General features: G+C 42.1%; 1 long non-coding RNA gene across 1 annotated transcript; it reads left to right on the top strand.

Annotated features, from left to right (window-relative positions):
- The first annotated feature begins 200 nt into the window (after positions 1–200).
- LOC118169466 lies at positions 201–10,267 on the top strand. Its single transcript, XR_004752129.1, has 2 exons — positions 201–322; positions 8,309–10,267. It is a non-coding gene; the product is annotated as an uncharacterized LOC118169466 (long non-coding RNA).
- Positions 10,268–25,845: the final 15,578 nt, after the last annotated feature.

Here is a 25,845-nt window from a genome sequence, read left to right as displayed (position 1 = left end):
ATGCTTTTAAATTCTTCTGGAGCAGGTTCACCTGCTGCCTTCTTCCACCACTTACTTGTGGTTTGGTGTGCTAGAGGGTGCTGCAGGCCTGAGTCTTCTCAACCTGAAGAGGAATTTGAATTCAGGGGTCTGAACTCATGCTCTGTGCACCTCCCAGTTACGTAAATGGGGGGAGAAGGATGCCTCTTTCCTTCTCTAAAAGTAGCCTTAACTTGATTTTTGGAGCATGAACTTCTTGGTGAGAAGCCTTCTCCAAGTATGCCTTGCCTCTTCTGGGATTCAGGAGACTGGTGTCCAGTTTGGCTGCTCCCCTTAGTATGAGGTAAGTGCCCAGTGGATTGGACTCTGGGAACTTAGGCTTTGTTGAGAAGTGGAAATGTTGGCATTAAGGGAATATAAAGCCAAGTAGTGAAACTTCCATGTGGTTCATATGGTTGCTGAAATGAGAGTGGCTTTCTGGTCAGCAAAACTGGACCTGTGCACCTCAGATTATGCTTTGACCTTGAAGGGCTCGGTGGCACTCCTGGGAAAGCTTCTTCATGGGGCTCACCATGCAGTCACAGCTGGGAGGGCATTGTGCTGTGCTGCTGGGTGAGGGCTCCTTACCTTCTGGGGCTTGTGTGGGGTACATGAGAGCTCTGGCTTGCTCCAGACAAACAGTACAAGGGGTCAGGGACATCCATCCTGCTTTTATTGTATGAGAGCCAGCCAAAGGCAATGTGCCCATGCCTCAGCTCTTCCAGTTCCCAGCTGCAGCGTAACCCCACCTCCTTGGGGATGCAAACTAAGGCAACAGCTGAACTGGCAGGGCTGCTGTGGTACAAGCATGCTCTGTGCTGCTGTCTGGGGCTTGTAAACTTCAGTGCAGAGGCAGGGCAGAAAGCCACGGATAGTAACATCTTAAACCACTTCAGGGAGCCTTCCCAGAGCTCGTTTGTCAGAGCCCGAGGTCTTCAACTGAACATGATCTTTCCTGAGCAGAAGGCATCAGTGCTGCATCAAAACACTGGAGATATTTTCAAGTGTAACCATAAAGTAAAAGACAGGAACCACAGCTGCTTTCATATACACAAACCTCAGGGGAATCTTCCCCATTTCCCCAAAGCCCTGGGCATTTGAACCATGAGAGGCAGTTGTGCATGCCTGGGTTGTCATCTCTTGTGTGCTTTCACCCTGAAACAGGCATAAGGCACTGCTAGATCCAGCAGTCCTCAAAACGCTGAGAAAAAGGTGAAGATGAGCATAAGGGAGATGGAGCACAGGGAGAGGAGGGGCTTTCACTGCAAGTGCTTGGAAATGTCACTTCACAATGAACAAGTACATAACTTAAAAGCAAACTGAGAGCACGGCAGCAGTCAGCGCTAGAGTGAGTTGGAATGGCAGGCAGGGTAGGTGGCAGCAGGGAGTTTGGTGGGCTGGCGAATAGTGTGTGCTTTGGTGCTGCATGGGACTTGTGGGTCATCCTGGCAGCAGCTGTGCCTTGGTTCCTGGCACTATGAGATGGAGAACAACATTTCCTTATCTCGTGGTGCTATTGTAATTTTTAATTCGTATCCATAAATCACTGTGAGAGCTCATGTAGTAGTATCAATTTACTGTGGAGCTGAAAATGATATAATCATTTTTTTTTGATAAGGCACAAGATAAGTACTTTTCCAAGTGAGAACCTCAATTAAACACCATTCTGAAGAGATCATAGCCTAAGCAGCCTAATATTGAAACAGGGTGTTAGCTAACCACAAAAGAGCTTTCCATGTTCAGAGCTGGATCTCCAATTTGTGAACTTTAAGCCTAGAGGCATAATGGCTTTCTATCAAATCTGACGTGTTAGAATAAAATACCAGTGACTGTAATCCTAGGGAAGAATCCAAAGACTGCAATAGACCTAAAGGAGAAGGAGGTGGGCAGCAGAGCTCTCTCTGTTTCGGAAATGTTTACTTGACAAATATTTAGCGAGCTTGGAGGTATTTTTGAGAAAAAAAATGTCATGGGTTCATGTTGATGAATGTTTTGCTACTGATTAAATCTGAGCCTGTATAAACTGTGTGGTGACAAAGAAACCTGAGATTGTAATGAGGAAACAGTTGGGTAGGATGTGAGAGATTGAAACCACAGATATTGCCATCCCCAGGAGAAATGCTTTATTCTAAGGACTGGAAATTAGTTTGGGACTATTGGATTCCATTCAAGGAATAAGTCCTATTATGTACAATATCTCCTAATCTTTATCCCAAAAATTGCCTTGAAAAGCCAAATCTTGTATCATAGTAATTAAAGGAAAACATATGTGAAACATGATGCCTATTTCTTGTCTGGACTCTCATTAGCCTGTCCACCATAAAACACCACTGCGGCTCCAGTCAGTATAGATCAACATCCCTCTTTGCATCCCCAGATAGAGAATGGCTTTGAGCATTTTATAGACACAGGATTTCCAAGGCACTCAGTTTTGGTTGTCCAACCTGGACTCATTCTTCAATATTCATTTACTTATGCAGCTATCCTTCTTTGTGCAGCAGTCCCATTAACTTCACTGGGACAATGAATTCAAGCAAGTCCCCAAACTGTTGTTGAACCATCATGCCTGGCATTTACCTTTTCATGTAGAGTTGTTGTGTTTTGTTTTTAATGTAGAGTTATTTTTTTTTAATGTGGAGCCAAAAGTTTTGATAAGTGCTAATCTAAACATAAGTTCCCTAACTCTGACTTGGGCCCTTAATAAAGCAACACTCAACATGCAATGTTTTTGGACTTTAGGCTGCTAATAATAATAGGTTCACCTGGTCATCAAAGCTGAAAATTTTATAGTTCTGAAAATTTAGGCCTAATTTTATTCAAAAAGAACAAATAACTTGCTGCAATATGTTTGTCTTTCTGGGGTAAAAGTCTGCCATACCTTGAGTAATTTCCATTTGACATTAATAAACATTTCATTGCAACACACTTAAGCCATGTTGTATATCTGTGCTCAGCAATATCGATACCCAAAGGTCGGGGCTGAGTGAAATGGCCTAGATCCCATGAAAATACAAATAATATCTGCGGTCAACCGAAGTCTGAGTTTCACATGTGCACAGATATACTTGGTCACTGGAGTTTTTCGAATATTTCCTTCCAGAGACTTTCCTCGTAGCTCTGTTGGCTGTTGCAAAATTCTGTTCTTTGTAAGTAAAAGTTAATTATGCTAGTGTCATACCTGTTCTGTTTGTGAGAGGTAGGGCTGTGATAGGCGTAGGGGAAGCAGGTGGGGTTTGGCCAGGGCACATCCCCACTGGGCAGTGAGGAGCACCAGGAAACCTCTCCACCTCCACGGGACTGCGGTGAGGGGTCAGCCACCGGCAAAACTCACATCACCCCTTTTTCCAGAGTTGTAAACCCCATAAGGAGAAGAAATCAATGGTTAGAGCCATTTCTAATGGTGCCTCGACCTTTTCCTTTGGGATTTCAAACCACAGGATAGGAGTGAATGATGCAGGTTAAAATAGAAGCAGAGCTGGGAAAGCTGTGTTCAGTGGGTAGCTTTTCGGACTCAGGCCCTTCCTGCTCATGCTCAAGTATTTCTCTCCTCATTACATCCGATTTTATGAGTCTGCAATCGGAGATCACATTATAGAGTGGGAGCACTGCTGTAGTCAATGCAGAGACATGCTCATTCTTTTCATAGTTACTTTTCCCAAAATGCTGTAAAACCTCCAGGTTTGTACTGATAGCCTGGGTAATTGTTATGCCTTATGGAGAGCATGAAATTGATCCAAATCTGGTGTTTTTGTTTGTTTTGGTGTTTGGTTGTGGGTGTTTTGTTTTGTTTTTGGCAAACATGGGTGAGATATGCACCTAACTCCTTCAAACTTTGATGTGAAATCAAAATGTTTTGGTTCATATTCCCTGTAGTTCACCTTAGTTCATTATCTGGGAAATATGTAATTCCATATCCAGGGTAAAGTCTGAAATTTAAAAACAGACAAGTTCCCGAAAGGGAACAAGAAGAGTTCAGCAGAACCAGGCTCTCTCTGCAAGGCAGGACCTTCGCAGGCAGTTGGTGTTAGGAGGAAGGGGTTGGATGCAGATGCTGTGCCATGACTATTGGTCCTGAATCATCCCCCGGTCCCTTGCTAAGCACGTGTGCTGCCTGTACTTAGTGCTCTTCCCCTGCTTTCCTTTGAGTCCATGAGCAGTTTGGCCCAGGAGCAAAGCTTTAACTGCTCGCATTTCTAAGTGCTCTAAATTCCTCCTGTGCATTTTAGAAACTTTTACAGAGAAAAAAAAAAAAAAGGAATTAAATGGTTTTAACACCTTTAAAACCATTATAGGAGTAAGAGGATGGACTGAGAGATGGGTAAATATTGCTGTGGGTTAATGGACTCAGGCCTAGAACTGTAACAACTGCATTTTTGATTCACAGATGAAAACCAAGTATTTTTAGAATAGTATAAGAAATAAAGTGATCCTTTTTGTTTGTTTGTTTCATGGCATGCCATTTGAAATGTTCCCTGAACTAAAGTTTCATTCCACGGCTTTATTTCTCCCCATTTTCAAATAAATTTAGATGAAAGTGGAAACAAACTATAGCGGTCATGAAGAAACAGTAGTTTAGTCTGGAAAACAATAAAATGAAACAGCTGGACTTTATCAAAGTATTCTTCTCTGCTCTCCTTTTTTTTTTTTTTTTTTTTTTGGCAGATATTTTTATTCTGTGAACATGACAATATTGGTGCAGATTTAACCAGAGGCACCAACCTTCCTCACAAAGCTCTTGTTCCACCATAGATCCAATGGCATCCTTAGCTCTGCTTCCTGGGGTCATTTGGCCAGGAGGCTCCTCTGGCCCCTCTTATAGCCAGGAGCGAATTTTAATAATCAGACTTCTCTCAAGGCATGTGGCTGGGGAAATTGTCTTCAAATTTGGTAGGGCCTCAGGCAGAACTGGGAATGGAAACTAGGGATAATGTGATTAAGGGTCTGCAGAGACAGAGCAATCCCTCAAACAAACTGGGGCTTCATGTTCAAACGACATAAAATCTGGCTCAAGTAGACTGCTTCTAAAGTAATTATGCTGGGAAACAAGCTAGAATAAGGCTTGTAGGAACAATCTGCAGCCACTATGTGAACAGTTTATCTTCCTGACCAGCCCAGAGACAGATAACTCGTGTGGCTACTTATCTTCATTGAGCACCCAGACAAGGCTGAGCATCTTTGCCCTTTCCCTGTTCTGTGAGTTATCCAGGGAAAGCAGTCCAACAGAAAACCTCCAGCAGTCATTGATCACACAGCTGGAGTCCAGCAGAGACTGAAGAATTAGGGTTAGGATGATAAGAGCTATGCTTTGCTCAACTGCTGCCTCAGCTACATGTAGCCAATATTCTGCCTCCTCCCAGCATCCTCCTCTCAGCCTGCAACCCTGTTGATTTTAGTTAAAAAAGAGAACAGTTGAAAAGTTTGATCTGTGCTAAGGTTTTTCCATCTCTCTGATCAGGAAAGGTGCTGATCAAATATGCTTCATCTGTAGCAGGTGCAAGAGATTTGTCTGACAGGAGATATGGGAACTATAGTCATCCAAGTACCTGTGTGGCTGCAAGAAAAACTCCAAGCCTTTTGCAGCCAAAAGCTGCCAGGAGCAATCCAGACCTGTGCTGAGTGCTGCCTGGAGGGTGCTGAGCTCCCTGCTCTCCCACAGGTGATTTTCAGCTCTCAGTACCTCCCAAGAAGAGGCACAGAAAGGGTGCTGCAGCTCTGAAACCTAACGCATTCTGCTTGTGCCCCCCTCTATTTAGTTAGGAAAGTGGTAAACATTGTGGAGATTAACCTTGTAACCTCAGCTAATTCACGTTAAGTTAGTAAAATGGAGCAGAATCTAGGAACAATCAGCATTTGTGGCTTTCTGGGCCTTTTAAGCTCATTTCTTTGCAATGCAAACCTCCCTCTCCAATGATTTGTTCAGCTTTAAGTCCCCTGAATTCCAAGCTTTTATGTTATTACAAGCTTCCCTTTACTGACCGTGTCTGTGCCAGCAGGTGCATGAACCGGGAGGCCCATGGCAATGTGCATTTTATTACTTCCAAACGGACTTTTTTCCTGGTTCTTAGCAGTTCTGGAACTATTACTTGCTACGTGGCTATTAAGGTTACAAGAGGAGAGGTACGTCAGTGCTAAGCCCGTAACTACCACTATCAAAAAGGCTACTGCACAGTTAGTATTTGAAAGGTGTGTGCCAGGTGGGACAGCAGCACATGTGGACAAATACCAGTTAAGGAATAAAGAGACATAACAGTTTCTGCTAAGAACAAGCAAGAAGCCTTAACCAAGATATTTGTTTGCATCAGAAGAATCCACCTTAATGTCAGTGCAGGAGACAGGGGCTGTCACTCTGCAAGGAGCGTGCTTCTCTCTATCAGCTGCGAGGCTGGTGAGGTGCTTGCACTCTGAGATGCTGCCTGCTGCTTCTGCCTGGTTTTGGTTACACGCTGTGATTTATCTCTGGCAGGAAATGTACAGGAGGTGATGGCTGTGATCAGTCAAACAGGGCCTTTGAGAGAGGGAAGGCAAGCTCTGGTAGCTTCATGAAGAAAAGATGACTCAGTTGGGTTGCCATTCAACTGTGTGTACACAGCCCTACTCAGAACTATTTCTGGTTTTATTTAAGTGTTCCAAGAGCAGTGGAAGTCTATTTACAGGAAATCAAATATCAGACAATGGGGACCTACCTCAGCAGGAAAAAGCACAGGCTTTTATTTACAAGGAACTAATCCTTCCAAGCAAGGGTGAGCGCCAGAGGCAGTGACAGACTCCCTTTCCCTTCCCGAATGGCTGCTAAAAGGGACAGACATTGCACCCTGTCAAAATGTTTACATATGGCCTCCCCGACAGTCAAACCTGCTGTTGCTGAGAGCCAGAAGTGAGCAATAAATAACACCACTGACTTTCACCTTGCTGTAAAAGCTTTCATCTTAGCGGGCAGGAAACCTTTTCTAACACACTTCACACCTTGAAAAAAATCCTTTTGCATTAGGATGGGGAACTGAAGTGGCCTTCAAGAGAGGTGTTGATGCACAAGGGGACCTAGTCCAAAGACCATTAATTTGCATCCTGACTCTGTCAAAGGATGAGGCTTCAGGAACAAGATGCTTTCATGCTGTGCTCAGCCTTGACTTCTCCTTTCTGGGAAGAGAAGGCTCTCAGGAGGAGGACTGAGATTTAAGGGACCGTGGTGGGGAAAACAGATTTCAATTTTCATGTCGTGGTCCTTGCAAGCCATTAAAAATTGACTATTGTAGATACAGACTTGCTGACACTCCCGTGGCTTTCATAGTCTGTCAGTGCTCTTAGCAGGCTGAGATGTTAGGGTTATTTGCTGCGGGCTCTCGTCCTCTGTCAGCTCTTCAAATAAAAGCGTTCCCACACCCACTTGTTCTTCTCAGTACCTCTGCAAGGGCTCTCCTGCCTGCAGGCTTTTATAGCCTGTGGTCTGTTTATGGGTTTAGCTTTATAGCCAGCCTAATTAGCTGCGGTGATAAGGATAATTAGGTAATTAGGATAATTTGGATAGCACAGTATGAGGCTTTTCAAACCTTTCTTCTGGAGAGCTTTGTCTGCCACAGCATAGTCAGTTACACTTATCTAATCTCACAGAAAACAAAAAGCCCATATATCTCTGAGAGTGATTGATGGGGGAGAGTTAACATCCAAGCTGAAGTATGAGCTGAGAGTAAGTAACCTTGAAACACAACCTGTGAGGGCAGAGCTGTAGCACTGAACTCGCACAGCCACAGCTGATGCACAAGCAACATGATAGCTTCCTCTTATACTGCAGGTTACCACATCAGGACTTGGATTCTCTTTCTAATCTGCTAGCTTTTGACAGAGACAGTGATGAACCACTAGGAAAAAAAAAAAAATAAGGACAAAAGATATAACCAAAAAAAAAGAGAAATTCTCCATCCCTTGATATCTTCAAATCCAAACTGGATGCTTTCCTGAAAGATACACTCCAGCCAAGTATAACTTATAAGCCACACCACCAGGAATTACTAGAAACTCTATCATTCTTTGGAGAGGCTGAGACTACAGGGTCTCAAGCCTCTCTTTTCTGAATGTCTGTGAATCAATGAACTTTATCTTACAGCTTTTTTCTGCCATTTCCTTTTCTCTGTATTTCCTAACCTAGATGTTGTGAGAGTGGAAGTAGGAGCAGCAGTGGGGTCATAATTGCAAAGAGAGGAAATTTGGTACAAAAATTTGGAAACCTTTCTCTCCTCATAATCAGAATTGTTGACTGTCATGCAGGAAGTAAATATCTCATATTTTTTTCAAGGGGTGAAGTATTGTCCAAAGCTCACAGAGGACCAAAAGCAAGATATAAACTGGGAATAAACAGGGAATTTGAAAAGAACCAAACAGGGGAAGTGGACATTAAAAGCCTGGCTGAATTTCCCACATTTGTTGGAAGAGAACATTGAACAACCACAGGAGCCTTGGCTGAGGAGGAGGAAGATATAGGACCCATAAAACATGGTTAACGTTCATGGAAAAAGAAAGAAATGTCAAGACAGCTGACTGATGAAGTTTCTTGGGTATTAACTAACAGAGAGGATGATTCAGCATGGAGAAGAGCAGCCAGGCTGAGCTCTGTTATTTGCTGCTCTGAGCTGCCCCCAGGAATTTTCCTCTTTGTCACCATGCTGGAAATATGAAAAAGCTGACTGAGGGATTGAATTGAAGGGAGGCAACCTTCGCAACCAGAACATCACACGTGTACTCCCGGGGACGGGGCACAGATGCAGGTGCAGATCTCTTTTCTGTGCTGTGATGTGGAGCCTGTATCTGGAGACAGGAGGGTGTGGAAGGATCCCAGCTGTGAGGTGGGACTGTGCAGCCCCTCAAACGTGGCCAGCTGGCCAGGGCTCAGTCCTGACGGCTGAGCTGCAGAGCAGGTATGAAGCTGAAATGCTGTGAAGCCGTGCAAGCGCCTGCTATTCTGTAACACTGGGCCTGCCTGAGGGCATGGAGAGCAAAATGCTTTCCTAACAAATTGTTTCACTGAGGTTTTAAACTGGAGACCGGCAATGATCCAATATACATAGAGAAAACATGCCAAATACAAGCTGAATTATAAGAAACTAGGGGCTGGATCTCCTCTAATCTGCAGTATATTATATCTGAGAGGGCCATGCAGCACTGAAGTGGTAGAAGTCTCTTGACTTCTCCACAAGGACTGGTTTTATCCACGCATCATTCCTGGAGGAGACAAAGCTGCACTCCCTTTTGCTGCTACAAAGCAGATGAATCCAGGATTTCCTGGGCAGGAAGCACCAGCAGAAATCTTTGGGCATGCCTAAAAGCCAAATCAGTTGTAAGCTTCTCCCAGCTGTCTCCTGTGTTCTTCAGGCTTGTTGTTCTGTATGAAGATACAATGCAACTAACTGGACTGATTGCCCAAACATGTACTGGCTTTTGGAGGGCTTGAAGACTTTCCTAAATAAAAGCCGCGATCTGCTTCTGAATCGTTCAGCGATTCGCAGTGTATTTATGAACTCAGATGAATGCCTCTAGTCTATTCTTTCCATTAAGTCACTCTTGGCTTTTAAATGTAGCTGAGTCTTGCAGCAGACCTTACTCTTAATCAGCACTGACTGGAGCTGCTCGGGATATTTTAGCTGAAGTGAATTTTCCCTCAAAAGATGTCATTTTGAGTCCTTTTCTTTTTTTCACAATAATCAGTAGTGATGGTGACTTTTCTCACCAGTATTTCTAATGCTTTTTCCACAGGAAAAGAAAAAAAAAAACTAAGGAAAGATTATTGATTTTATTTGCTGACATTCCTGTGTCATTCAATCTTCCAACTGGCATGTCATAACCTATTGTAGAAGTGTTGCGGCAGTTGATGCGTTCTGGGAAGAAAAAGAAGGATGTGTGGGGAGATGAAGCAAATGGGAAAGTGGACACAAGCACACAGTCCCTTCATCAAGTGAGATGATACATGACATAATGGACAGCATAGGATGTGATAGTTATGTTATAATACCTGCTATAATAGCCATGGGAAAAATATATTTTTATTTTTGTTTTATTCTTAAACAAATAAGGGCAGCTGTTACTCAGCAATGATTGAAACTTCCTGTCTTTTCTGGTTTATGTCTTCTACCAGCGTCAGTATATTTTAGCATTTGGAAGAAAAAGTGCTCATAAACTGCGTGAGCAGCTATTGTTTAAAATATTTTAAAATGATTCCCAGTGAAGGCTAGAATGGCTGTGTCTCAAGAAATGATGTAAAGAAATGATGTAAAAATAATAAATGTAACATAAGAATAAATATATATTAGAACATTCAATTTTTTCCTTAAAAAGGGCGCTTTTTTTTGTCCTGAATGCATAGCTCACTGAAGAAAGCATTCAGTGCTTTGTTTTTTTTCACTCTAGTCAAAGTGAAAAAAGATTATCATATTTGGAACTAATGAGAAAACTAATAACTGTACCTATCTTTGGAACTGCCATGGAAATGCAACATTTTGTTGGCATTTGATCACTGCTGTCCTGTGTATGTATTCAAAGGAGTGTTGGAGCTCCCAGGCTGAAGTAGACCAATGTTGTTCTCCTTGAGTTTTTCTTTCACCAGTAATAGCCAGCGCCTAGTTCTCATTTAGCCATTGAGACTCATCTTTAACCTTCTTTCTTTAGGACTGAGTGTTCCTTTCAAAATGTTTGTTATCAATACCCACTGCTAGTTTAGGTACTACTGTTATCTCTATAAATGTTCTCTTTCTTAGTTCTCTCCCTCAGTGATATTGTCTGGAAACAAATTCCACTCTGCCTACTATGCAAAAATAAAATTCAAAGGGAAAGCATGTCCTTTTACTGGCCTTGAATTTGTTTTACTGAATTGCCTCTTTTAAAAAAATAAATAAATAATGTGAGCCAAGGGGATTCACATTTCCCAGTCTCCCTTCCCTGACACTTTCATTGCTCATACAGTTTTATCATTTATTTTCTATTTCTTCTCTTCCTGGGGAAGAAAAAAATAAAAGTTTAACAGTCTCTTCTCACAGACTTCACTTCTAGTTCCATCGTAATTTTCATTACAATTATCCAAAGTCTGGGCATGGAAGATGTTTTTTTGAGACAAGTAAGCAGGAATGCACATTAGAATGGGCTGGAAATTTGCAGTGTTTTCAGCAGAATGATGAAAATGATTTGGGCTGCAACAACTTATGGTGAAAGACACATTCCATTTTTTTTTAATCTAGAACAACTGAAAAAAGAATCAATAGAGCTACATTTTATCATTTAAAAATGAACGTGTCCCGTTTTATGGGCTCAAAATGATGCCTAATTTGTATAGTGAATACATTGTATTTACGCTTGCAATCAAAATAAAACATTTCCAGATGACCAAAAAGTAGTTCTTAGGGAACCTATGGGAAGACTTTTGTAAACAATTATTTCAGGATAAAAGTTACGCATTCAAACTATTTGCCTATTTGAGTATGGAAAAAATGCTCAGTATGAACAACTATAGTGTTTCTTCCCTCTACCCACGCTACAGTATTCAGGAAAGGTAGTACTATTGATTTTGTATAACAACATATTACAGTCCTTATTATTTTCTATTCCATCCTTTGTACAGACGCATGAATTGCTTGCCTTTGGATCTTAGCTATATATTCCTGCCTTTCCATCTATTGTAATTCTGAAGGGTGTGTCAGCTTACTGAGAAAAACTGGTCATGCTTCCAGCACTCCGGGAGCATTACTCCTCTGCTGAAGCATGCTTAGGATGTTGGCTCAGTCTGACTGTTGGCTGTATGCTTCTGCATGTGTAGGTCTCAAGGAAATTTCACTCTGAGATGCCACAAGCGTTTGTCACTGGCCTTTACTGTCTGGAGTGAGTCAGGGGCCAGGAGCTTGCAGGTGTTGAAGACATCTGTGTGCTGCGTTGGTCCCTCACTCTTAGAGGCTGCGCATCCTGCCCTGCTCTTTGCCAGTGAGGGACAATGTCTCCCTGCCCAAACACCTCCCTGAGGAACTGTGGTGAATGAAGATGGCAGTGAGGGGCTCTAAGCAGACTCTAATCTCAGGTCTGTGGCCTGGAGCTGAGGTTTCTCTCCAGCCTGTGAGGACCAACTGGAGGAAAGCTGTCCCATGCTGGCAGCAGCAGGGAGTGGGCACCACCTGGGCAGTAAGCACAAGGCTATTTTAAACCCAGGCAAATATTGCTTTGCCAGTTTTCATCTATTTAATTGACACTGCCATTTCACATCTCAGCAAAAAAAGCAAATACATTGGTATTGAAACAGCCAACCTTGCAGTAATTAAATGCTATTAACTTGTTGAGAAATACTGAGAATTTTGGTGTGATGGATATTTCAGATAAAGCAGTTAGTGTTTTGGCAAATGCATCATGGTAACCAAGGCCATAAAGTTGTGAAGTGCCCAGTTCTGAGAGCTCCTGCTATTTTTGGACAGAGGTAATTTTGTGCAGAGAACCACAGCATCTGACCCAAATGGCTACTTGAGGAGTTCAGAAAGCCCTTGCCAAGCTGTTCTGCTTGAGCTGTCAGATCAGTGGGGATTTCCAGGTGTTATTAATGCTGAAAGCTTTTTGCTTGGACTATCATGGAGAGATAGGGATGTCTCCTGGGAAGTTAAAAGGCCGCTTTGCACATAATAAAAGATTCTTTAATACCATCCCATGGAGATTCATCTTGTTTCTAATCTATCAAAACTAATTTATGCCTCAGGGGCCTTTGGCCTATTGCCCAAGTTGCCTTGCCCATCTCTCATTTAAAAAAAAAAAAAAAAGGAAGTTTGGCAGCATCATCATTTCATGAATGAAGCAGATTGATGTAAACAATGTTGTAAGTTTAATGGGGTCCATATTTACAAGCATTAGTCCCACTCTGACCCTGTACTCTAGACTCCTGCTGACCTGGGGGTTAGGCTTGTCTGAAGATAACATGAGTTTCTACACCAGTCCCCGGATTTATTCAAGATTGTGTTGACTTTCGGCCTGTCTGCCTAGAATATACATGGGGAAGGACAGATTGCTTTCTGCACCAAGTGCTGTCTAAAGGAAGTGTCTGCTGAGTTTTTGGTTCTGGGCCAAGTTTCCTGCTGTCTAGCATTAGGGCTTTGGCAAGGCAGTCTGGGCCCTGTCATAAAGAGAATCTATAAAAATGTTTTTTTCTTGTCATCACACATAATTAAGGACAACATTTTAATCAGGCTGCTCCCACTTAATTGCAGTGCTTTGTGTTAGCTACCCTGGACCTGCTGTTTTAAGTAGAACCGCTGCGTTTGTCAGATGGGGTCAGGCTGGGAAGATGAAACCTCATCTGAGATATGGAGAAGTCAGTTATTTTATAAGGATGGAATGTGCTCATGTCATGGTTTGTTACAAAATAACCATGGTTAAATGCAGGAGGGATTGATTGCTGTGGTACTGGAAGCAGTCATCTTTAAACTCTGGTAGCTTGCTGTGGTTTAAGAGACCACATGGAGAGATGAAGATTTCCGGTCCAACTCTTGTGACTGGACAGCCAATTTTGATTGATTGATGATTTGATTTTTATTTAAATAATAAACAGAACAATGAAGAGAAGTTGTACATCAAAAATATCCCAGAAGACTCAAGACGTGTTTTTACTTAAGAAATAGACCAAAGAAGAACTCAACCAGGAAGCCATGAATGGTCATCTTTGGATGATTCACAGCTCTGAGTGCTCCAAAACCTTTTTTTGCCAGTTTGCTTTTTTGTTTTGTTTTGTTTTGTTTTTGTTTTTCATCAAGCCTTGAACACCACCATTTTTAGACCCTGTTAGATCAAGACATAGGAGGGAAGAACATTTTCCAGCATCATGAAGGCCTTAAAACCTGCTTGGTTTATAGCCAAAGAATCCCACAGAAGAACACAGACTTTGACTCATGAAAATCAAACTCCATTCCTAGGCCACAATGGTATCCCCAGCTTTAAGTGGTGCAGAGAAGCTAGTGGGCAGAGCTGATACCCTGGGTTCCTTCTGCAATGATCCACTCACTCCGTGGTGCATTTTGCTCCAGCTTCAGCTTGTAAAGTGAATGGCAAAACAGGAATATACAGGACATCTGTAAGAAGTGTACTGGCCTCCTATGTTTTGGAAACTCCCGGGAATGAGCCATAGAAGCATATGGATGCAGGTTGGCCTTGCACATCTGTCTGGCCAGGATGGGTCTCTGCAAGCACCTCTGCAAGTGCCTCTGCAAGCCAGCTGAATTGGTTGCTCTGCTCTGTAGCTTGTTTCATGTAAAGCTGATCACTCAAAGCCCATGCTTCAAAGGATGCAGTCCTCTGTCAGAGATGTTGGCGCTAGTGGTTGCTGAATGATAGCTGAGATGTTTGCCAAGCCCTTTTAATAACACCAGTCAGTTGTTTATGATATGTTTAAGCTAACTCAGGCTTCCCATCAGGAAACACAGAGAACTGCTGGCATTCAGACATAAGGTGGACTAAGGCCAAAGTTGCCTTCTTTGTTCAAGTGTATTGACATTTTGCAGTCTATTAACAGCATTTGATGGCTGTTACTGTTCTTACTTTTGGCTGACAGAAGCAGATAGAGGGAATTGTACCACTCAAAGCTGCAGGGAGAGCGTGAACTGCAGATTGCAATGAGCACCTTAGGAATGTACTTGGAGCCACGTTTCCCATTTTACCCACTGCATAGCCAGTGAGTCTGATAAGCAGCTGGGTTAGGGGAGATCCTGAAGGAGCAGCACAGACAGGCTAAGAATCTGGTACACCAGCTTTATGTCCTAATGATAACTAGTTTTTCTTCTCCCTGACATTGGCAAAATCATGTCTGGCTGCTGCTCGCAGCAGGGATTTCTGGGTGCCCAGAGCTGGAGAGAAACAGTGGTGCTGCAAAGCAGCCAGGAGGGAGAATAGGTATGCACACGTGTTATACATATCCTGCACATATGTTGTATTCCTTTGTCCTTCCAGCACGGGATCATCCAACCTGACACAGAGGGGAATGCTGTCCGTGACATAGTCTGGGGCAGGTGCAGGACCAGACACCAGGGCCTGCAGTCCACTTGTCTTCACACCCACCTCTTCTTAGGCTGAAACTTGTGGGCCAAACTCAATACACAGGAAGGTCAATTAAAATAATAATAATAAAAAAGCATTAATAAACACGTGACAAGAGATATGTTCTCTCATCTACAGCTGTTATCTTTGAATGCTCACTACTGCCTCTTCTCATGGGATGGGCTGTGCTGTGGTACACATACATCTCGCCATGAACTGCGAAGGACTGGCCCTGGCTGTGATCTTCCCCATGATAGCTACTCAAGCCTCAGCAGATTTTTAAGGAGGTGGGGAAGTGATGCTAAGTTGGCCTGCATGTTTTCCAGCTTATCTGACAGTCCCCAGGCCACAGACCTGTTTTCCTAGGTTTGCAGGAAGGACAATCATGTGAGCCTGCTCAGGAGAGGCAGAGTACATCACATCGATGTGATTGGGAGCAACAAGTGTTTCAGAAATGCACTACCCTGGGGGTCCTGGTGGTCAATGCAACTTATTAAAATTCAGGCCTGCTAGTAGTGTTTGTTTCTTGTCAATGATTTTGGCCATCACCCATTGGAAGACTCCTTCCAAGCTCTTAACCCAACCACACATATTCACTGGAGAGGGATAAATAAACATATGAGACACAAATAGGAGACAGGAAAGTCAGTAGTGGAAATCCCCTTTTGGCAACTGCTCCATTTGTGGATAAATGCTGAAAAAGAACAGTGCAAAGGGAATATCACTATTGCCAGCACTGGGCTCCACTGGACACTGTGTACCAGACTGTATTTCAAGGGCGTCTGTAAACACCACCCTCCTTCTAGCAAGTCAGGTTCCTGGGAGGATTGGCACGAACTTACATCTAGGCAACAAGGGAAGGATCAGCTGAGGAGAAGGTCTTCTTCCCATTCCAGGAGAACAGCCAGGCTTTCTGGAAAGAGACCAGGCTCAGACCCTGAGTATTCACAACCTTACATTCTCCTAATCCTTTACAATGCAGAGTGACCTGGTGCATGCATTTATCTTTGTAATGAAATGCAATGGAAAGACTTGCATGAGCTGTCATGGCATCTCATTAATAGTTAATGTAGCTACTGGGCTACAGTCAGGGTCAGTACGTTCCTATGTCACTTCAGGTACACCCTCAAAAGGACACGACTTGGACAAAATCTTTAGATCTCAGTGGAAGCAACCTGCAGAAAGTACGGATGTACATCTGAAATCCCAGGCACCCAAGTCACAATCACAAGGGACATTTGGTGACCTGGCTGGCAGTTACAGACCAGTGATCTGTTGCTGAGCGTTTCTCACTGCCTTGGAGTTCTCGGACTCAGCTAATGATAAGCTATCCTGAAAGCACACAGGCCTGGTTACAGTGAGTGCACAGCAGTGACAAAAACAAAGACCAGGAGACCTGGCTGAGCAACCTGCTAATCTCAGCCAGTCACCAGCACACTGGGATGGGACTCCTGAGGTCTGGATTCTCTTTTTGCCTCTACTGGTGCATACACTATAATCTTTGTGAAGTCATTTCACTTCTCAATTTCCCAGTTTCCCTTGTACCTTTGTCTTCTCTACAGTGGTAATTGAGCTTTTCTAGGCAGGGACTGGATCTTATTCAGGGTCTTTAGGTGCTACTGAAATACAAAAACACAGCAATATTGGAAGTCCTGGGAGATTTTGTTCTTGCTCCATTTACAGGCAGTCACACCTCATCAAAGAGATGTGGATAATGTTTAAATAATATGACACATCTTACATACTTCCTTTTGAGCAGGGTGTTTAAGATACCCAGTATATGTATTTAATGAGATGTTAATATACTGTTCTCATACTTTATGGTTCTTGGCAGAGGTGCTTGCACTATCATTCACAGGAGGTGCATTATGTGCAAATCACAACAGGCAGGATTGAGACCTGGGTGCCCACTTTGCTAGAAGAAGTCTCTGGGAAGCTCACAAGGTCACTTCTGCATTTCATAACTTCTTATTGACTAAGGAAACCTCCTTTGGCTCTGCCTCAGCTCCAGACCCTGGAAGTTGCTATCTATAGACACAAAGGGTAAAACCAGCCACGGTCTGGTGAGAGACAGCTGCTCCAGCATATCACCCTTCTCCTGCACATCACTTGCATTGTGGTCAGAGGTAGTTTTGCCATCCAGTAAACTGAAGGCAAAAATGACATCCCTGGAGAGAAGCACATAGCTAACACCAGTAAAGCATGCTCCTGGTTTGTATGAACTGTGTACAATACAAGGCACAGGCTTGTCTGCTGACATTGTCACCGTGGTCTCCTGGCAACATCAGAAGGCATATCTTCATGTCATTTGCCCTATATTGCTAATGGATCCTGGAAAATCTTTTGTTTGATAAAAACATGCTTCTGAGGCAAAAGGATTAGTTTTTTACCTGTTGGTCCCAGGAAGGCCTTAATGGTTGTGAGGAATATTGCAACACGAACATGCTGCTGAGCACAGAGAGCTCAGAGAATCAGCACAGGTCAGCATGTTTCACATTGCCATCCAATTCTTCAAGCCAGCAGCTGATTTCTTGGCTCTGAAAAGCTCTCAGGTTATTAAATATATAACTATCTCTTCAGATTTGTTTTTCTAATGGCAAGTCAAAATATGGTTTCAATTTCATCAGAAAAAGTTCTATTTGTACAAGTGTTTGCAGTGGAGTTTTATGGTCTGTTCCCACTTGGATCAGACCATTACATTGCATTCTGCTGAAGTTTGTGCTGTGAGTGCTGCAGCCAATGCTGATGGGCAGAGAGTGCACCTTATGTTCAGCACATCGCTCTTCTTTTTTCTTCTTCATTACCACTGAGGGAAATAATTGGGAAAAAGCCAAGAAGACTCCTTAAGGCATGTTTCCAAGTCAGGACCTGGGATGTGGCCAGGTAGCTTTCAGTAATGCGATGGGGAGCCAGTTTCCCACAAACCATTTCAGGAACGCACCCTTCATCTTCATAGTCCAGTTTCATCATGAGTAGTGAGGATCCACGTGCACACACACCCACACAGAGAACAAAGCAGAGGAACACATGGCAAAGCAATCAGATATGAAATATGGGCAGTCTTGAATTTCATTTTGCTCCAATGTTTTGGACTATTCTCCTTGGAGAATGAATTTGGTTAAATGCATATAGTCTTGTTACTTACTGTCATGGCCATAGTCAATCCGTGACCAACATAGTGGTCCCTGACTTCATTTTTTTCTTCCTGCTTTCACTTTTTTTTTTTCTTTTTTCTTTTTCTCTCTCTCTTTTTTTTTTTTTTAGGTCTGTCTTTCTTTCTTTCTCTTTCTTTCTTTCTCTTTCTTTCTTTCTTTCTTTCTTTCTTTCTTTCTTTCTTTCTTTCTTTCTTTCTTTCTTTCTTTCTTTCTTTCTTTCTTTCTTTCTTTCTTTTCTACTAGACATGAGGATAACTTTTTATTTACCCACCAGCTTGTGAAATGGGAATTTGCATTACAGTGCAACAGTTACTCCTGCCACTTCTCCAGACTCCTTATCAGTAATAAATTAAAAAAAAATAAAAGGAATTAAGCACAGTGACAGAACCACTGAATATGCAAATGTTGTTTTTGCACAGACACTTGCGAACAAGCCAATAACAGTAGTATTTCCCTAAACAAAAAACCTTTTTCTTCCACCAAAGATGTCCCCCGGTCAGCAGCTCTGCGGTAGTGCTCAGGTAACTAGCTGCTTGCTGCAAATGCTCAGTCTCAAATAAGTCAAAGAACATGCTTCAAGTTGAGATTGGCAAATGTGTTATAAGATACCTATTTTATTAGAAAGTAGCTGCCAAAAATAGACCAAAATCCCATTCCATATTCGGGTTGCAAGAACTAACTTGCCCATCTCTTCTCAGTGGAATGTCAACACAGAGCTGTGGAGTAGAGCATAAAACTCTTCTGAAATTCGGCAGGTTAGTTCCCTGGCACACACACACTAGAAAAAGACACTTTAAATCCTATCAGCATCTCGCTCATGGAAATAGGAATATCCACATCTTAGTTGGCTGACCAAACAGAAAAAATATGTTTTCAAATTATGTTGAAGTGTTTATGATTATTTTTAATTTTCCCACTAAAACGTGTAAAAAATATTCCCACTGAAAAATGTTTTCTTTCACTTTGTTCTCTTGATTTTTTCTGTAAAAAGAATTTTGTATTTAAAGGGACTAGTAGCAGTTTTAAGAAGTAAAAACCTGTATTTTATGCTTTTACTGAAAAAAAAAATTCAAAATTTTAATCTTAAGATTTTCTTTTCCAAAATTTAGTTAATATAAATTTATTCAGGTTTTTGTCAGCATAAATATACATTTTTCAGAAGAAATTATTTTCCATAAGATGATATGCTTTGCTCAAGATCCATAATACAGGGGAAGCAGAGAAGTATTTTGAGCACCTGAAGGTTTTGGTATTCAAAATCCTTTTTAATAGAAAGTTTCTCTAAGGTGTTTTTTTGTTTGTTTGTTTGTTTGTTTTTTGTTTTTGTTTTTTGTTTTTTTTTTTTTTTTTTTTTTTCCCTAGTTCCTCCAGTTCAGTGAAGCTATCAAAAATGAATTTAACCATGACTTAAGCGCAACTCTACTCACAAATCCAACCCATTGCTGTGTCTAAATAAACAGAAAGCTCAGCAGCAGAGTTTTGGTATCCGTGCTTCTCCAAGCCACAGCTCTCTCTAAAATATATTACTCCCTATATAAACGACAACAGTTAGAATTTTTTAACCTCAGTTAAAATGTAAAAACAAAGCAGGAATCTCTCCTCCAGCCCTTACCCCATTAGATTTATGGTCAAAAATACGATGTGTCTCTCAACAGGGGGAGGTCACAGAATGGTCTGAGCTAATATTGGAGCCTGTGAAAAAATGCATTGTTGTTTGGTTAACCAGTGTCACACAATTAAGCAATGCTCAAAAATCAATTAGTCATACACTATAGCCAAAATGGCATGTTTTTCTAACTGTGCTATATTTTATTGCATCTTGAAGCTCCGATACTAGTTTTAACCAAGATGTTTTTAACTCCTGTGTGATTTCAAAATGATGCTTTCTTAGGAAAAAAAAGTATTTCAAATCTGGAAATGATAGAGTTCCTAAAACACCCAGAACAGCTTTAGAACAATTACCTTTGTCTGCCCTGGTCTGTTTCTCCAAAAGCTTTTAGGTCAGTTTTTCTTTCTTCCTTTTTTTTTTTTTTTTTTTTTTTTTTTTAATTTAGCTAAGATGCAGCTGTGAAAACTGGATTCTTCTTTTGAACTCCTATATTTACATTTGCTTCTGGCAGCCCCGAGGAAATGTGATTGTTTTAAAGCTTGCTGCAGAGTTTAAAAAGCCTTAATATGGGACACCAAATGTAACATGTTACACAGTGCAGTGGATTTAGAGATCCGTACTGCCTATATTGCAGTCTGTGGTGGTCAGGTGAAGCTGGGGTATATTTGCAGCTTGGATGTGCTGGTGATTTCTGGTGATTAAGGCAGCTAATAAAAAGATTAGTGGGTGTGAGTGTTCTGAGCCAGATGAGGCTTTCCCCAAGATCAGGACCATTTGTGCACAAGTCAGTGCTTCTGATCTGTCTGGAAGAAGAACATACAAGGCCTTGGTTGTTGCAGTATTTGTATAATTAACCTACATTTTAAGATACATGGGAGCCAAGATCATTTTGATCAAGATGTATAAACATTCTTGTTGGCTATCGTAAGGCACAAAATGGGTCTCCTGGCACAAGTAATTCTTACTGAAGAGTTGCCATTGTCACAAGGCAAAATGGTCACACCTGGGGCATGAATGCTAGTAGCCACCAGCCCCAGGGGACCATGTCCCTGGACAGAAGCAGTTAGTGTCAGCCTGCCAGCTCACAAAGCCTGGCTGCCTGGGGGACTGCAGACAGCCAGTACGGCTGTGTGCATCAGGAGTGGAAGTGAATTAACCTCAGCTAAAAGTCAAACCCTCAAGCCCACAGCAAAAACTAGTCTCAAATCTAATCTCTTTCTTAGTAAAAGGAAGATGTAAATTGAGTTTTAATCCTCTAGTTAATGCAAATCAGCATCAATACATTTAAGCACTATCACCATACCAAAATGAGCCAACTTTGCTGATGAGCTAAGGTCTCAGGTTTGCTCCTGACAAACACTCAGGGACAGTTCTTAATATTACATGGATAGGTAGTCCTATTAAAATCAGTCCTATTAAAATCCTACTCAACTAGCAGGAATGTCCCTTTGATACATTGCCGGGTCAAGAAATCAAGTGATATGTGGTTGGTGATAGTTGTATGTTCCAGCCAACACAGATGGTGTTATGGGCAAACTCCTACTGTATTTTGATCACAGAAGCTTTGATCCTGCTTCAACTGCAGTGGATAATCAGTACCACTTGGCTCTGTGTGTCCAGGTTCAGAGTCTGATCTGCAGTGATCAACAAAAAACACAAATACCTGATGGCTGAGACATAAACTGCCATTGTGTTGCACCCAACAGCAAGAGACTGCTCACTAAATATTCTGGGTTTTGTGGTCCTAATCGTAAGTGGTCCCACGGACATGTTGATGATCTCTTTCCTAAGTCCAACATTAGCTCCTTGGATTTACATCTGTGAACTAATGAGAAAGTGGTATTAACCATGTCACTGGCAAGGGCAAGGTGGTCTGGCACTTAAATACAATTTTTCTGTATGTTGATGTAAATCAGATAAATCCAATGAGGACTTCTCAAGCTTTACAATGGCTAACTTCATTAGCTACGTGAATGAGAAGCATTTCTCTGGGTGAAATATCCATACAATAGGTTTCTTTCTACCAGGGTTCAAAGTACTTCTTTTTCTACGTTTTGGTGTTGTGAGTGGGAAAAGAGCTTGATTGTGTCAGGATCAATTTCAAGCCTCCTCAGTGCAGTATGTGCCTGGTTCAGCTGAGCTGACTGTCACTGAAGAGGAATGTGTGTGGGCCATGGACTGCTTTCATCAGCAATATTTGCTGATCGCTGTCATGCTTACAGTGGCAGGAGATCACAGCACTGCTTTGGGGATATGTCAAAGAGCATTTGGGAGGTAACGGCATGCTCTGCTGTGTGAAAGGGCAGGGGAGGAAGCTGAGTTACCACCAGCCCCCTTTAGTAAAAGAAAAAGCAGATTTTGATAAGGCAAGAGCAATACAGTAGTTAATGTCTCAGGGAGAGAGGTGTGAAACACTTCAGTCCTCTTCCTCCTACTATGCTAAGCTCTCTATGCCACAGAGTATCGCTCTGTCATGGCAAGGTCTTCACCTGCCAGGATTCAAGATGCATCATCTCAGAGGTTAAAATACAATTCCTCTCTCTAATGTTGATGGTACGATGAAAGCAAATCCACAGTTAACTGCAATACTTGAGGACATGAACAGAAAAGTCTGTGGCAGATTATTATTTTTTAAATGCTTGCTCTTAAAAGACCTTTTTCTTGGTTTAAAATTTCCTCTGAAATGAGAAAGAACCATTTGAAAAGATTAGACAGCATCTTTCTGCACAGCGTGGCTTCACTGCGTACATAGCTGTACCTGTTAAGACAGCTGCATGCAGACAGCAGCAGCGAGGTGCACCACAACCCACACCTGGGAAGCAATGTTCTGGCTCAGACAGCCACCTCAGAGCACGCAGTTTCCTTGCAAATAGTGGCTATGCAGAGGTCATGGGCATCCCAATCCTCCTTCAGGAGTAGGAGTGACTAGAACTTCACCTTCTGGGCTAGGGGCCTGTTTGATATCTTGTTTGTACATTATTTCCACTCTTCCCCTCCAGAGGAACTTGCTGTCCTGATGAAGAGAGCCCTCCCTCCTGACACACAGCACAGACTCTTGGTGAGTGTTCCTCTGCACACGTGTTTTCAGATAGCAAGTTTGCCAAAGAGAAATGCATACTCCCTCCCTGTTACTCCTATGTGGTAAATTGGGGGTTTTGACAGCTGCACTGCACGTTTCTGTCATTTACAGGAAGGAGGGATCAACAGAACACAGAAGTCCCTATCTCAGACATATCACTTCTCTTCCCTTTAAAATATACAGAACAGTCACCTTAAACTAGACATAAGCCAGAGCTGGATGCCTAAGATTTGGGTTTTTGCTGTCCTCTAGAGACTGGATCTTTGGTTCAGGCTTGTATGATAGCATGGTTTGACCTGGAGTCAGAACACCCAACGAGTATGCATCCCAGCCCTGGCCAAGTTTTGCTGTCTCTCTCTGTGTCAGTGTCTGGGAAATGACCTGTAGTTTTTTGTTGTTGTTGCTGTTTATTTATTTATTTATTTATTTTATTTTTTTCTTTCCAAATTGCTTTATTTTTTTCTTACTTTTTTTTTTTTTTTTTTTTTTTTTTTTTTCTTTCCCCAGCACCTCCTTACTGGTTCTTTATATTCTCTTCTCTTCTTAATATGATGTTAAGTCCTCAGCGAGACATTCACAAGATCCTGGGACATTGTTGCCAACTGATCTAGGAAATGAACTTTATTGTTATCCTACTTTAACTGCCAGTTTCCTAATTCTTCCTACTGAATCTAAATGGGCATCTTGGGAGAACTCCAAATAGTTTCTCCTCCTGCAGTGTCTCCCCTTCAGACACATAGAGATGCCAGTCTTGCCACTCTGCAGATCATCCTTTCTCTCTCACATTTTGGCCAAAATAGAACACATAATTCTTTTGATATATCTCTACATAAATCATTCTCTCTAGCTACTCCATCATTTTGCTGCGCTGCACAGAGTTCCTTCCAATTTGTTCTCACTACTGTTACTGAGCTGTCCAGAACTGAATGCAATATTAATATTCCACACACTGTATATAGTGCTTGTCAGGCAAAGATTAGGAGCCTTATGAAGACTGATTATTTAAACCTCCCAATGCCACCAGTGATCATGGAGTCAGTGCCTATTACTACCTCAAATCTGAAAAATTCCACTCATCTACTTATCAAGGTCAATTCTTGGTTTTGATGGTTGAGTGAAATATTAGCTTTCCTTATCCTCGGCACAGCAAAGGGTAAGCCAGTAGACTTTGGCATCCAGCCACAAAATGTCTCGTATCATAACAGCATTATGGTATTTGTAGGCTACTAACAGAGCTGCCAGCCCGGGTTCAGTGTGAGCACTGCCTGTTCACTGCACAGGAGGGCTCGGCACTTCACTGCGTAGAGGAGCAGCTAGGTGAGCGGACAAGAAATGTTGATGGGAAAGCTGAGTCTCCAATCCCTGTTTCTCTCTGGGACTGGAAGCTAAGTCAGTCCTTTACACCAAGAGGGAAGTGGGACATTTTACACAGCTTGTTTGAGGTCTGCAGTCATTTTTCTGTCTGCATCATCAGCTCAGGACAGGTCCTCTCTCTTTCCAGGCCCTCTCTCTTTCTTTTCTTTTATTTACCAACTAACCAACCAAAATACTTTTGCATAGGTTTATACATATATATATATGCATATATATATATGTATGTATATATATCTCTTTTTCTACTTCTGCAGAAGTTTTAATGACATAAACCTGTCCTACCTGTGGGCTTACTCAGATAGAGCTCTGACTCCATCACATATTGTAGTTCACCACTCATTTCCAGCAAAGGGTCAGCATTGTCTAAAGCTTTTTCGTTCCTTGGTCACTGACAGATGAACATGATTTTTCAGCCTTGATTGTGGTTGGGAATTTCTCCTGCTGTCTTGCCCATAGATTTAGATTAGGCACTGTCATAAACTGCAGAATTGCTGCTATGCAATCTATTAAGCTGGTGAATCCCACTGAGGATCAGTCACACTGATATACTTGAGATTCACAAGTCTGATCCAGTGCTTGAGTTTTTCAGACACTGTAGTGTAGAAAGGGAAATGACAGGAAAAGTGTAGATAATTTTCTGGAAATGAACAGAAAAAAAATAGATTTGCCGTGACAATGTAAGCAAAAATCTGCTTAATCTCCCCCTTCCTTTCCTCAGCTTCTTTGTAGCTGATAGTTGAAAGTAATGAAAGATAAAGTCCACATCTTCATTACTAATGTCCACTTGCGGACACTTAAGACAGAAACCTGTAATACTTACTGTTCCAGAGTAATGCTGTATTTATAGACCGTATGTATTTATATATTGTATGTATATATGTAACTTCGTTTGAGTTCAGATGCTCATGAATTAAAATGTCAACACATGCACTTATTTGCCTCATTTCAGCTGGACATGCAAGCATACCTGAAACCAGCCAGACAAGTGTTTGGAGCCTCTCCATCTGAACTCACTGTGAACCATGTGGCAAGCACCTTCATGGAACAGATGTAGCCCTTTGTGTAGCTGCAGAAATGTGATGATGGATATCTGCATTAAACTCATGGTGGAGCCACTGAACAAAGTGGCAGAGGGCCGTTAATTAGGAGGTTAGCTCAGTGGCGTGTGCCCTGAGATTCTGGTGGTGTTGTGAGATACTTCCTGCACTGTGGGAACAAGGCTGTTCTGAAATAAGTCCAAGTCCAAAATCAAGCTTCTGTTCTGAAGGAAGTAATAAGTGATAAGGATGAGATATGAGACCGAAATTATGGGCTGCTAACAACCCTCAAAGGCTTCTAGATATAGCTTGTGGAGTTATCATGGGCCAGATACTCATGCCAACAAGTTTCCTGAAGAAAATATATCTGTTCAACACACACCGATGAGGGAGCACTGCAGAATTGCCATGGAAAACCAATCCATATGGAGTGCTTTCCGATAGTTTTTAAAGTTAAAGGAAATAGTCCTGTGGTTTAATTGTGCATAGTACATCACCCCACTCTGAAAGGTCACCCAGCTCTACTAAGCTTATGAA

Source organism: Oxyura jamaicensis, chromosome 6, assembly GCF_011077185.1.
Source record: "Oxyura jamaicensis isolate SHBP4307 breed ruddy duck chromosome 6, BPBGC_Ojam_1.0, whole genome shotgun sequence".
In the NCBI taxonomy this organism is placed as follows: Eukaryota; Metazoa; Chordata; class Aves; order Anseriformes; family Anatidae; genus Oxyura; species Oxyura jamaicensis.
The sequence above is the reverse complement of the archived record's forward strand: the minus strand, read 5'-3'. Positions and strand labels throughout refer to the sequence as shown.